We start from the raw sequence: 13595 nt of genomic DNA, 5'->3' as shown, positions 1-13595 counted from the left end.
ATATCCTTTTATGGTGCATACAATACTAAGCTTTCTTTGCTGATGGTGGGTTTGTAAATCTAATCTGACACTCTACACTAATTGGGAGAGCTTTGTTTGAACAAGCAGAGTGTTCTTTTTCCATGTGAATTTACAAAGTTAATCACACATCCACTCCGCTTGCATCAGAACAGTCTTGCTAGGAGTGTCTGTGAAGCGGGTGTCTTTATAGTGACAGGCGGCAATGATCCACAGGTGAGAGGCATTAGCCTGATAAGGTGAGCATGGCGGGCCGGCAGGAGCGGGAAATGAGTGGACAGGTGATAGGCTGGCAGGTAGGTGTGGTGACACAGGTGGGGTAGGTGGGGTAAATGGAAAATTACTGAATGGGCTGAGGAGATGGCATGTAGGGAGGACAAAAAGTGCCCAATGTGACAGAAATAGCTGTTCGTAAATAATAGTTTTCTTCACCTATTTGTTTGTATCTTTACTATTTTTTAAATTATTGGCATACTTCGTCCCAGACAGTCAGACAGTGTCATCCAGCTCTTGTTGATAGTCATTTGTTGTTTGGGGCATCATTGCAATTTATGTATGAAGAAAAACTTGAGAGTGTTGCACTGGGTCAAGACACAGGATGTAGGTTATTGTAGAAAATGGGTGCTTTTCAAGGATAGGGCAAATAGTCACATAGGAATAAAAAGCAATGACTGTCAATGACAAAGACAATGGATAGACCAGTGTGTTTCAGTGTCAGGCAGTCTTCATCGGGGTATAAAATGCATTGGAATACATGTGTCAATTTAAAACTCATCAATGTGACCAATGTCACATGACAACAATGAACGTCACTCTGTAGTGCACCAGCTTGAGCACCGACTGAGAATTCTTTGACTCCCCCCTCCCTGGCCTCACCAAAGACGTCGCTCTCCTAGCGCTAGCGTGAGCTTGAGTTGATAGAGCAGAACGCATTTTTAAGCAGAATACTGAGGAATAGCCTACTGACATCCACTTTGTGAAGCATTCTTGGAAACACCCGGAAAACATCAGTAGAGTGGCTGTATTTAAGACAACTCTGAGCCTGCACGGCAACACACAGCACCATTGAACTAAGCTCTGAAAACTTTTTCTTTCTCATTTGGCTCATGATAATTACTTTCCATTCCAGGTCAAAACTGATCTCCACAACAGGCTGCAGGGAGAGCACCTAGCTGCCTGCCTGAGGGTTGCCATAAATGGCCCTGTCCCGGAGGCATTCAACTATGGATAGGGGTGGATAACAAATCAAAAATTTTGCTCTGGTTCGGCTCACTTGACATGCTGCTGTGTTGTGCTATGGCCTATTCAAGTGCTGGAATTTGTTATTTACGTGACAACGCCTGAACGTAACAGCATTAGTGCCGTGCTGCGGGTTCGGGCCAGGCTCGGTTATAATTGTCTCGGACTTGGGGATCCAAGGTACGTCCCAAGTCCCTTAAAATTACTGCTAACCACCTTACCTAGCCACCTTACCTAACTGTTTAGTCCCTCCCACTTAGGAAAACATGCAAGGAGTCAGGAGTTAGGAGTGAGGAGCGAGGATTGCTGATTAAGAGACATGAAATGGCCTTACTCTGAAGCGTCACGTAAAAGCGACGTCCTTTTCTGATGACGGCGGCACAGCTGGATCTGCTGCATAACGGAGCCAGCGTTTGGCGTACATCCCAAGTCACATTATATTCGCTGTTCAAAGCTGTAACCCCCAGCCCCCGCCGTCATGACTTTGGTCACACACTTTTGCATGTATTACCATTGTTATTAAGTCATTTGCCGAAGTTTGTCAGAGTTAAAGAACTGTCTGTAGCCCTGCCACTGTCACTGTGATGAGCATCATCATCATTATTATCACTATTATTAAATCCACTCGCCATCATTCAACAAGTCAGCTGCTGAGTGAATAAGACATATATCAGACCTGTCAGTAGCGGATAAGGAAAAACTCCCCAAAAAAACCCTTTAACGGGGGAAAAAATGGTAGAAACCTCAGGAAGAGCAACTGAGGAGGGATCCCTCTTCCAGGATGGACAGACGTGCAATAGATGTCGTACAGAACAGATCAACGTGATAATTAACAGTAATCTGTATGACACAATGAGACAGAGAGAGATGCTGGACAGACGGTAATGACAGTAGCTTACAACAACATTGATGAAAGTAATAATATTAATTAATATTAATATTAATAATTAATAATTAATATTACTTACAAGCTATTAAACATTATTCCACTCACATGACATGCAGGACAATTAATGATAGGCAAATGTGTTTGTGTGTTTGTGTGTGTATGTGTGTGTGTGTGTGTGTGTGTGTGTGTGTGTGTGTGTGTGCGTGCGTGGTGTTATATCAACACGTGTGGTTCTGGACATGAGCAGCTGTACATTTAACAGCCACACATCACCGACAGTCCGCTGAACAATGCAACGGGTTGTGAATGAAATAAACTTAATTACAACATGACAGTCTTGCACGAAATATCATTAACGTTACTCTTCGTAGTCACGTAGACGTGTGAATTACAGCGTTTCATTGCAAAGAATGTATCTAACGGGTACACTTGCGCTGTTTCTCCGCCATCTCGTTCAAATGACGTAGGGGGCAGGTATTTATACGTCAGGGCCTCAAGCTGAAAAAGACTTCCTGTTAGGAACCTCTCGTGTTACCTTACTCATCGCACCCAACAGATCCCTCCTAACTCCTATTGCTAACTCCTTACTGGCAGGAATAGGCTTGTTCGAGATGAACTCCGCCTCGCCTGAAAAGTAGACAAGAGCAGGCGGCCGCAGCGGGGGGCGGTGACAAAAAGCTGTGGTGAAGTCGGACAGTTTCCCGACAGTTTCCAGCAGCCTTCAGTCCATACAGGAAGTCACAGACACACTAACATCCTGTCTGGAATGATGTCAATTCATTAAAAAAGTGATCAGGCCCATATATCAGTTTGTTTTCACCATCAGTCACATAACATGTTTTCTGTTCACAGAATAAACCTTCAGGTCAGACAAATAGGCTACAATCTTAATCTCTAAAATACAACAAAAATGAGTAGCCTAGTTTATCTAAAACGTCATCTTGTTGAGTCGACATCTGAACGAATGAGCTGTTAGATCAGGTGAGAGCCAGGCAGTGCAGTCGGTGGAGAGCAACTGCAGCGCCTGGCTCTACAAACTGCGGCCGCCTCGCTCTCGCGGTTTTATCGCCGTCCACTTTTGTAATATGTCAGAGCAAGTTGGGATGAAGTCGGACACAAAACTAACCGGCATGCATTGTGCGCCGATCGCCAGTGATCGAATCTGCGCAGGACTGGCTCATCTCGAACAAACCTAATAAGAGACATGAGACGGCCTTAAAGATGGCAGACCTAAAACGACTTCCGATTCAAGTAAGGAGTTACCGTGTGTTCCCACCAAACGCGATGAATGCGATTTACTCATGCGAGTAAATGAAAATCCATCGCGCTACTCGCTCGAGTTTGGACGCTGGGCCATTTATGTAAAATTTGCGTTATCGCATCAGATGCGCGAGTACGAGCCCGCCCATTTTCACTAGATAACAACAACATTACTTCCGCCATTTCTTTCTTTCATTGACCATGGCTGAGATCACCACGATCGCTGCACTGTACCTGCTCTGGAGGTCCCAGATTCATCTGAGGGCCAAACGCCGCCGTCGGTTCTGGGTGCATGATACCCTGCGGAGGCGCACTGAGCTCGGCGAGTTCCACCGTCTCCTACAGGAGCTCTGCCTGGACGACGGTCGGTTCCAGCAATACTTCAGGCTGACTGGGGCCCAGTTTGAGGACCTGTTGGCGAGGGTTGGCACCAGGATCTCCCGGCAGGACACTAACTACATGTGCTCCATTTCAGCTGCAGAGCGCCTGTCCATCTGTCTCCGGTGAGTAGCAGTTTATTGTTGTGTCAAAATCAGTAAATATTCACTGTATCTAGCAAGTCACACATCACCACTATAGTGGTATGAACCCACATTTTGCTGTGATTCAATTTCAATAAATGGATCAAAAGTATAATAATGTAATAACACACATCATAACACACCGCAACAATGAGTTTCTCCTCCATCTTGGCATCAGCCACTGGACGTCAGGGTGTCAAGACGTCGGGAGAATCTCAACGCTGATTGGCTTTCGCAGCACAGCGTCACGCGAATTCGCCTCAAAAGTTCAATATTTTCAACTCGAGCGATGAGGCGATGGATGCAAATTTCGCGGCTATCGCGCCATGCCTGCGCGTCTATTGCGTCCATCGCGTCGCGCTAGACATGTCCATCGTGCTGCCCGGCACGAATTTGCGTCTAATCGCGTCTTTGCATTGACTTTGTATGTAATCTACACAACATTAGGAGGTAGCAGTATAAAATTACTTGAGACTTGGGACGTACCCCTGGTCAGGAAAATGCGGCCCGAGCTGCACTTTAGTGTGTTGCTCACCTGTGTTTGTGTATGTACGCACATGTCTTTGTGTGTGTGTGTGTGTGTGTGTGTGTGTATGTGTGCGTGCGTGCGCATGTGTGTGTGTGTGCACGCGTGTGTGTATGTGTGTGTGTGTGTGCGCATTGGGGCGAGACTCTGCCGTGCGCGACACAGAGGGCAGAGGAGAATTGTAAACAAGTGACCATGTAGAGACAGAAGTGACATGCCATCATGTAAATAAAATAAATAACATGAGGCTATTTAGTTTGTTTAATAAAAGGACAAGCTATAGTTTCTTCTGAGCTTGCGCATGCGTGGCGTCACTGGTTTCCCCGCCACTTCGGTCCGGTAAAACACAGCTTTTAATCCAATTTCTCGCTTCTTTTATTAATGAACCACTGGCGGTGTGTGAGTCCTGCCTCCTGACCCTGTCAAAACTGAGGGAGAGCATCTCTGGACTGCAGGCCGACCTCAAGGAGAGGGAAAAGATCCTCCTGGATTTTACCACCGTCGCCACGACCCAGGCGAAACATATTGCTCACCTGACGGCATCCAGCGCTGGTGACCGGAGCATGATGGCCACGAACATCACCACCCTGCCGTGGACCGGCTCCATAACCACCGGAACTCCGACACCAGCACCAGCCGAGTCCCGCTGGCACTGCCAGGGAGCCAAGCCCAAATCATCGGCACTCTCCACCTCCTGCCTTCGCCCCGCGGAGCCGCAGCGCTTCATCACGGAGGGTGGAGCGGGAGCACCAGTGAGCTCAACTCCACTCAAGCCGAGGGAGCCCTGGTCGGTGGTGGCCAGGGGCTCTGGGGCTCATCCATCTCCTCCTTCTCCGCCTCCGGAGCTACTGCTGGATAACAGGTATGACATCCTAAGCCTGCAGGTCTTCCCTCCTGTGGATGCTTTGTCCAGCTCGCCCGTGGAACCTGTAGGCCTACATCCAGCTGGCCGTGGCTCTCACCAGTCCAGGAATCGGCGTCTGCTTGTCCAGCCTGACCCCTCCCCTCCATCCCGGTCAGGAGGAACCGCGGCCCGGCGCCACAAACATCGGGCTCCATCCCGTCACCGTCGAACCTCCAGGCAGCCGGAGGCGAGCACTCGGGAGCAGCGCACCCCCTCTGTGCTAGTGATCGGGACCTCCATGGTCAGGCACGTGGAAGTGCACAACCGCTGCACCTTCTGCCACCCTGGTGCCCGTGTCAATGAGATTGCATCCTCCGTCCTCCAGCTGACTGCACGGCACAGCTCGGCCTCCACGCTGGTCCTGGAGGTCGGTATCAACGACCTCAGGAACCAGCAGTCAGAGGTCCTCAAGCAGGACTTCATCTCCCTGGTGGACCGCCTGCTGGACGCAGGGAAGCGGCTAATTATTTCTGGCCCGCTTCCCCCGCCTCGTTATGGTGACGTCATCACCAGCCGCCTTCGTCAGCTGCACCTGTGGCTGAAGGGATACTGCCTGTCCAAAAGTATCCCTTTTGTGGACAATTTTATAGCTTTTTTAAACAGACCCCACCTTTTTAAACGGGACGGCCTCCACCCAAACCAGGAGGGATCACGGCTTTTATCAGTCAACATCGACCTGACCGTCCGATCCTGCACCACAGCCACCTCCTGACTCACTGCTCACCCACCTCCACCCTCCTCCACTACACATTGCACCACACACACTTCTCCCTCAGCAGCACCTTCTCTGCAACCGGAAACACAGGACATTCACACCATAAAAACTATCATTACACTTAGAAAGTTGAAACCCAGGAATGTTTTTAGACCTAACCGTGTTTTTAACATCCATTTGAAAAGTCACGAAGAGCGCACGTTCAGCACAAACATTAAAATGGCAGTGCTGAACGTGCGCTCCCTTTTAAACAAATCTTTTATCATAAATGATTTAATTTTAGACAATAACCTAGACAGTATTCTCCTTACAGAGACATGGCTTGGCACCGACGCACCTGTTGTTCTCACCGAGGCTTCCCCACCAAATTTTAACTTTTTATATTCTATTAGGGGAGGTAAAAGAGGAGGCGGAACTGCATCAGTAACAAAAACCACAATGTCCTCAAATGAAGTTTCTTTTAGCAGTTACACGTCATTTGAGCATCATGCCTTTGTTTTTAGCAGCCCTCCTATCCTTTGCATAACGGTTTACAGACCACCCCAGTACTCCACTTCTTTTATCAGTGATTTCTCTTAATTATTATCAATCATTCACTCCACCTACAACAGGATTTTAATAACTGGTGATTTTAATCTACACATTGACAACACCTCAGACCCAGTATCCAGAGAATTTTTAAACCTCTTAGACTGTTTAGATTTTAAACAACATATCACACAACCGACCCACAGCAGAGGGCACACCCTGGACCTGGTCATAACCTATGGCCTGTCCGTGGGTGTGTTCTCTGTTGTGGATCTGGCTGTGTCCAACCACTTTTGTGTGTTTTTTAACATCACCAGTTTTAACCAACAGGAGGCCCCGGTGAGAACAGTGAGGAAATGCTACCTAACGTCTGAAGTGGCTGCAAATTTTATCCAGATTTTACAGAGCACTCCTGCTGAAATTTTACCTGCACCCTGTGATTTTATTGTGGACAATTTTAACAACAAACTCAAGTCAACGCTGGACTCAGTGGCTCCACTTTTAATCAAAACAATTAGAACAAAACCTACTCCCTCATGGAGAAATCAGGAAATCAAACAACTGAAAAGATACTGCAGAAGTGCTGAGAGAAGGTGGAGAAAATCAAACCTAACAGTCCACTACGAAATATTACGTCAACATCTCAAAACCTACAATAACGCAGTCAAACAGGCAAGAATTTCCCACTTCAAAAAACTAATCTCTGACAATAAAAACAATCCCAAATTCCTCTTCTCCGCAATTGATATTTTAACAAACAGTAATTTTAACAGATCACCTAAGACAACAACCAATGCCCTTTGTGAAGACTTTGCAGACCACTTCAGAAGTAAAATCAATGACATCAGATCCAGTCTCTTATCTCAACAGATTTTAACTGTCGACACACCTGGATCATTGCTTTTACCTGAGGAAACACTGGAGAGTTTTGCCCTGGTTGATGCGAGGACACTTGGTCGAGTTTTCTCCCAAGTAAAGCCCACAACCTGCCTTTTAGACCCAATTCCCACACCATTTTTTAAAACATTTTATGGATTCTTTGAGGAACAGCTAGTGTACATGGTGAATTGCTCTCTTCAGACAGGTGTCTTCCCGGCCTCCTTGAAAACGGCAGTGGTGAGGCCCCTTCTGAAGAAGAGCAATTTAGACCCCAACATTTTTAATAATTATCGACCTGTATCCAACTTACCATTTTTAAGCAACATTTTAGAAAAACTGGTTTTTAACCAAGTAAATGATTTTTTAAATACAAATAACACTTTAGAGAAGTATCAGTCTGGTTTTAGGATGAACCACAGTACCGAGACAGCCCTTTTAAAGATTTTAAATGACATTAGGTGCAATTTAGATAACCATAAACTCACAGTCTTGGTAATACTGGATCTAACCGCCGCCTTCGATACAGTAGACCATCACATTTTATTAAATAGACTGAGGCACCTGGTCGGCCACTCTGGTACTGTTTTTAACTGGTTCGTCTCTTACCTTACTGATTGACACTTCTTTGTAAGTATGGATGCATGCTCCTCAGGAACCCATGAGATAAAGTGTGGGGTCCCCCAGGGGTCAATTTTAGGTCCAACTCTTTTTAATCTCTACATGCTTCCTCTGGGGGACATCATCAGGAGGCACGGCATCAGCTTTCATAGTTATGCTGATGATACGCAACTGTACATCGCCGTGTCTCCTGATGACACAGGGCCAATTGATGCCCTTCTTAACTGCATTTTAGATATAAAGTCATGGATGGCAGCGAACTTCCTGCAGCTCAACCAGGACAAAACAGAGGTTTTAGTCATTGGTCCTGAAGGCCCGAGAGAGAAACTTTTACCAAAACTACAGGATTTTAAACCAACACAATCTGTAAAAAATCTGGGTGTGATTTTTGACTCTGAGCTCTGTTTTATTCCACATATTAAAAACATAACAAAGGCAGGTTTCTACCACCTTAAGAATATAGCCAGAGTCCGCCCGTTTCTCTCTCAGGCCAGCACGGAGGTGCTGGTGCATGCTTTTATCTCCTGTAGGTTAGATTATTGTAATGCCCTGCTCTCTGGTCTTCCCAAAAAGAATATCTCAAATCTACAATTATTACAGAATTCAGCTGCACGAGTGCTGACGTTGTCTTTGTCTTTGTTGTTTTTAACCTCTGTGAGGCACTTTGTGTTACTGTTGTATGAAAAGTGCCATATAAATAAAGTTGATTTGATTTGATTTGATTTAGATAGACCTGTTCTTCTCTTAACTGTGTTTTGCTGCTCTTATGTTGTTTTTGTCTTGTTTTTTCTGTTTTTGTAAAGTGTCTTTGAGTGTTTTGAAAAACGCTATACAAATAAAATGTATTATTATTATTATTATTATTATTATAGGCCTGGATATGAAGCAACTGTAGCGCCAAATATATAACGGTAGTTTCTAAAGAGCTAAATCGCACTGCCGCTGCTAGTTGCATACAGGGAAAACACTGGCCCGCCAGAGGCAGATCAGTATGTCATTTTTCTTAACCACTAATCCTTAGCCATATTTTAAGTGTAACCCCTCACCATAACATACCACTAGTGTTTTTATCATTAAAATTCAACATTTTTCACACGTAAAAAAGACAAAGATGTTGAAATCTAGGCATATTCTGCCATCATAACTTGGCTCTCAGAATTCACCAGATTGATGCCTTTAAATCAAATATACAAAATTTTCTCCCGGGGGAGCACGCCCCTGGACCCCCCTAGAGGGTTCGCGCCTTTATCAAAAAGGAAAGTCTTAAATCTAGTCTTAAATGTGGAGACGGTGTCTGCTTCCCGGACCGTAACAGGAAGATGATTCCACAGGAGAGGAGCCTGATAGCTGAAGGCTCTGGCTCCTGATCTACTTCTGGAGACTTTAGGGACCACGAGTAACCCTGCGTTCTCAGAGCGCAGTGTTCTGGTGGGATAATATGGCACTATGAGCTCTCTAAGATATGACGGAGCCTGACCATTTAAAGCTTTGTATGTTAAGAGTAGGATTTTAAATTCAGTTCTGGATTTCACAGGGAGCCAGTGCAGAGAAGCTAAAACAGGAGAAATGTGATCTGGTGTCTTAGTTCCTGTCAGTACACGTGCCGCTGCGTTTAACTAGTGCTGTCTCAGTGCTATGATGCACTCTAAATCCTGACTGAAATTCCTCAAATAAATTATTATCATGGAGAAAATCACACAGCTGGTCTGCGACTACTTTCTCAAGGATCTTTGAAAGAAAGGGAAGATTAGAAATTGGTCTATAGTTGGCTAACACCTCTGGATCCAGGGTGGGCTTTTTTAGAAGAGGTTTAATTACAGCTTCTAGGGCTGCACGATTTTAGCTAAAAATAAAATCCCGATTTTTCTCTCTGAAAATTTCGATTTTTTTTTTTTTTTTTTTTTTTATTGTATACTTCAATCCCAATTGGTTACCTTCCAAATTATTTACTCAGATTTTACCTTCAATACCTATATTTCTAATCATGAAATATTACAACAAGTAGGGCTACATGGCCAACATAGAAACTGCCCAAAACATCACTTTTAATGCTTTTAACGTTTTAACAAGTTTAGATATATATTTATGAATTACTATGAATTAAGATGAATTACTTATTTATTAACTATTTATTTATTTAACTGTATGTATGGACTATGAACTCTATATCCCACAGGGCTACATACAAATGAGATGAGAATAAATTATTTCAAATATTTTGTTTTATTTCAAAAATTATTGAATAGCCTAAACATAAATGATTCCCCCTTGGGATAAAGTGACAAAACTTCCCTTAAAAAAATAAAAGGTTTTCCTATCCTCTTAAATAAAGATGAATATTCAAAGTGCAAAACTTTGACATTTTGTAAAATAAAGCTTTAAAAAATGTCCTATATCCCTGAGACAAAAAACGCAAACATTAATTGCTATTTGCACGCCTACTGGGGGAAAAAAAGCACTTGTGCAAAAAAAATAAATGTTATTTGCATGCTAAATAACAAAATCATGAGACTCATTTGATTTATCATAATGAGAGAGGTAGAGATGCTTCTGTAATGTAATCAGTTTGTGTCAGTCAGTCAGTCAGTCAGTCAGTCAGATTGTGTCAGTCAGCCAGCCAGTCAGTCAGATTGTTTCAGTCACTCATTACATTTGTTAGTCACATTGGCAATTGCAAGTTTTTTGCAAGGAACACAAGCCTGTCTACAACATCTGGCTTGAGGGACACCCTGTGGCATGTTACAATGTTCCTTCCAACACTAAAGAGCCTCTCTGATGGGGCACTCATCGCAGGGATTGAGAGGTATTTCTTGGGTAGCTTGCTGAGCCTGGGGAAGTTGTCTTCGTGTTTCTTCCACCACTGAAGTGGATCAGCATCCTCCCTTATCTTAGTGGTCAACAGGTAGGTTTCTAGCTCAGTTCTGATTTGGTCTTCCTCTGACAGGGTGGAAGGGGGCACATCCTTCTTCTGGAACAAGCTTGCCAAGCTCCTCGTCTTCTTGGGTGCAGGGCTAGGGCCAGTCTGAGCTTCTTCTTCTCCTTCCTGGCGCACCTGCACAGCTGGGCCAGGCTCTGGTGTGGTGTTGTCAGTGGCCAGACGCAGCAGCTCTGTGACAGCTCTGTTCTTAATGGGTTCCACTCTCTCTCAGGGCGAATGTACGTCATGTGGAATCTGGGATCCATAAGTGAGGCCATGTCCAAGAGTTCGTCTTGGTCAGGGTTACTGTATTTGTCAGTCATGTAACTCAGAATGTTTTCTTTGATAGTTTGTGTGAGCTCAGTATCGTCATCTGCTGGCTTGAGGAGATTGTTTCTGAACATGCTGAGAGTTGGTTTGATGAAGGAGACAGTCACATAACTCTCCCCAGACAGTGCATCAGTGAAATCTTCCAGTGGTTTAACAGCTTTATTCACTGACTCCAAAACCTCAAGTTCTTGCCAGGTGGGCACGAGGTGCCTGCTTTTCATCTCTGACCCCAGGACACGTGCTATGGCTTTCTCTTGCTCAAAGGACACGTTCTATCATTGCTTGTCTGGATCCCCACCTGGTTGGGGACTCGGTGATGAGCTGATGAACGGGTAGGCCGAGCTCTGTCTGTACTTCAGCCAGCTCTCTTCTTCTTTTCCAACTAAGTGAAAAAGAACTGACAACCTTCTTACAGACTCCGATGGCACGATCAATCCATGGGTTCTTCACACCATTCTCTGTATAAAAAGAAATATAGAAAAAACAAACAAACACTGTGACATCACATGGGACTACATTCACATATATGTTAAGAGGCTAAATGTTGATGCATTTAGGATCACGTTTAGCACATACATAGTTGTGTCTGTGCGTGTGTGTGTGATATATGCTATCATATTGATTCATCTAGAAAGCACTACACTTCAGATAAATAAATGCAATCATGCGTTGCCATGTTTGACACTTACCGATGGCGTTGTGCAGTTTATGCCCAAGGCACTGTAGGCTGGGCCACTCGTTCCGTCTCAAAGCCTTTATCATATTGGTGCCGCTGTCCGTTGTCATACAAACGAGCCGGTCTTCACTCAGGTGCCAGGACTCAAGTGCATCTCTCAACCCCTGGGCAGTCTCTTCACCTTAGTAATAAATAGTTTCTTTATAAGAAGACAACTCACAGGATTGTACACATGGCAACAGCAAGTTGAATTGTGTGTACAATTTAACATGACTCACAAATCTAAAAGTATACCAATAAAATAAAACAAGAAAAAACGTTAATGTCTACAAGAGCACTGGGACATAACAGGCAAACAGAACCCTTAAGTTACCTTTATAGTCCTCTGGGAAGAAGGAGGTCTGTAGGCAGACATGTTACAGAGTCCACTCGTCGGTGATAAAATGCGCCGTCAAACTCAGGTATGGCTGCATCGTTTGGCTGGACCACAGGTCCGTCGTAGCCGAGAAGAATGGCACATCTTCCAGCTGCTTTGTCACTCTAGCACGAGTGGCATTGTACAGAAGGGGGCAAGACCACGTCGCTAAAATGCTTGTGGCTTGGTAGCTCATAGCGGGAGTCTATCACGTTCAGCATGTGTTTGAAACCAGTCTTTTCAACAGTATATATCGGGACCATGTCTTTTGCTATGTGAAATGGCACCGCATCCGTAATTCTTTTCCACTTGACGGCTGTCTTGCTATATGGAACACCAAATGAAAATGATGTTGCTAACACACTGCTCCCACTCACACGCATGCTTCTTCTTAAGGTGTTGAAAAAAATTAGTTGTGCTGCTATCTTTCGTAGCCACGGCTTTCACACACACTACACAATGAGGAGTGGTTTGCTCTTCGTCTGCAACTGCAAAGCCATACCACTTCCAGATGACAGACTTGCTCTTTCATGGTTTCCCAACAAAATTCTCACTGCCTCTTGCCAACGGCGACGCCATGTCATTTTAGCTTTTAGGAGGTTACTACAGAAACCCGGATGCACGTAGCACAGAGACACGTGAGAGAGCCGTACCATAATTGCCCTAGTTAAAGGGAAAAACGATTTTAAGATTTTCTTTTTTTTAACATCGGCCTAACTAAAAAAATCCGATTTCAATTTAAAATCGATTTATCATGCAGCCCTAACAGCTACCTTAAAAGACTGTGGTACATAGCCTGTTAATAAAGATATATTGATCATGTCTAATATGTGAGTGTTAACTAAAGGTAAGACTTCCTTAAGTAGCCTAGTTGGGTTGGGGTCTAAGAGACACGTTGATGATTTAGATGAAGAAATGATTGAGGTAAATTGTTGAAGAGAAATCGAGGAGAAGCTATCTAGATATATATTAGATCTTACAGCTGTAGTGAGGGAAGATTGGTTCCGTTTGAGGACAGGAGGTCATGAATTTTGCCTCTAATAGTTAGAATTTTGTCATTAAAAAAGCTCATAAAATCATTACTGCTAATGGCTAAAGGAATACAAGGCTCAATAGAGCTTTGACTCTCAGTCAGCCTGGCTACAGTGCTGAAAAGAAAC

The 13595-nt window shown here is 44.4% G+C and overlaps 1 pseudogene; it reads right to left on the bottom strand.

Annotated features, from left to right (window-relative positions):
• Positions 1–10756: 10756 nt before the first annotated feature.
• On the bottom strand, positions 10757–12631 carry LOC144466483 (E3 SUMO-protein ligase ZBED1-like; annotated as a pseudogene).
• Positions 12632–13595: the final 964 nt, after the last annotated feature.

Source organism: Epinephelus lanceolatus, chromosome 13, assembly GCF_041903045.1.
Source record: "Epinephelus lanceolatus isolate andai-2023 chromosome 13, ASM4190304v1, whole genome shotgun sequence".
Taxonomy (NCBI): domain Eukaryota; kingdom Metazoa; phylum Chordata; class Actinopteri; order Perciformes; family Serranidae; genus Epinephelus; species Epinephelus lanceolatus.
This window is presented reverse-complemented; position numbering and strand designations above follow the sequence as displayed.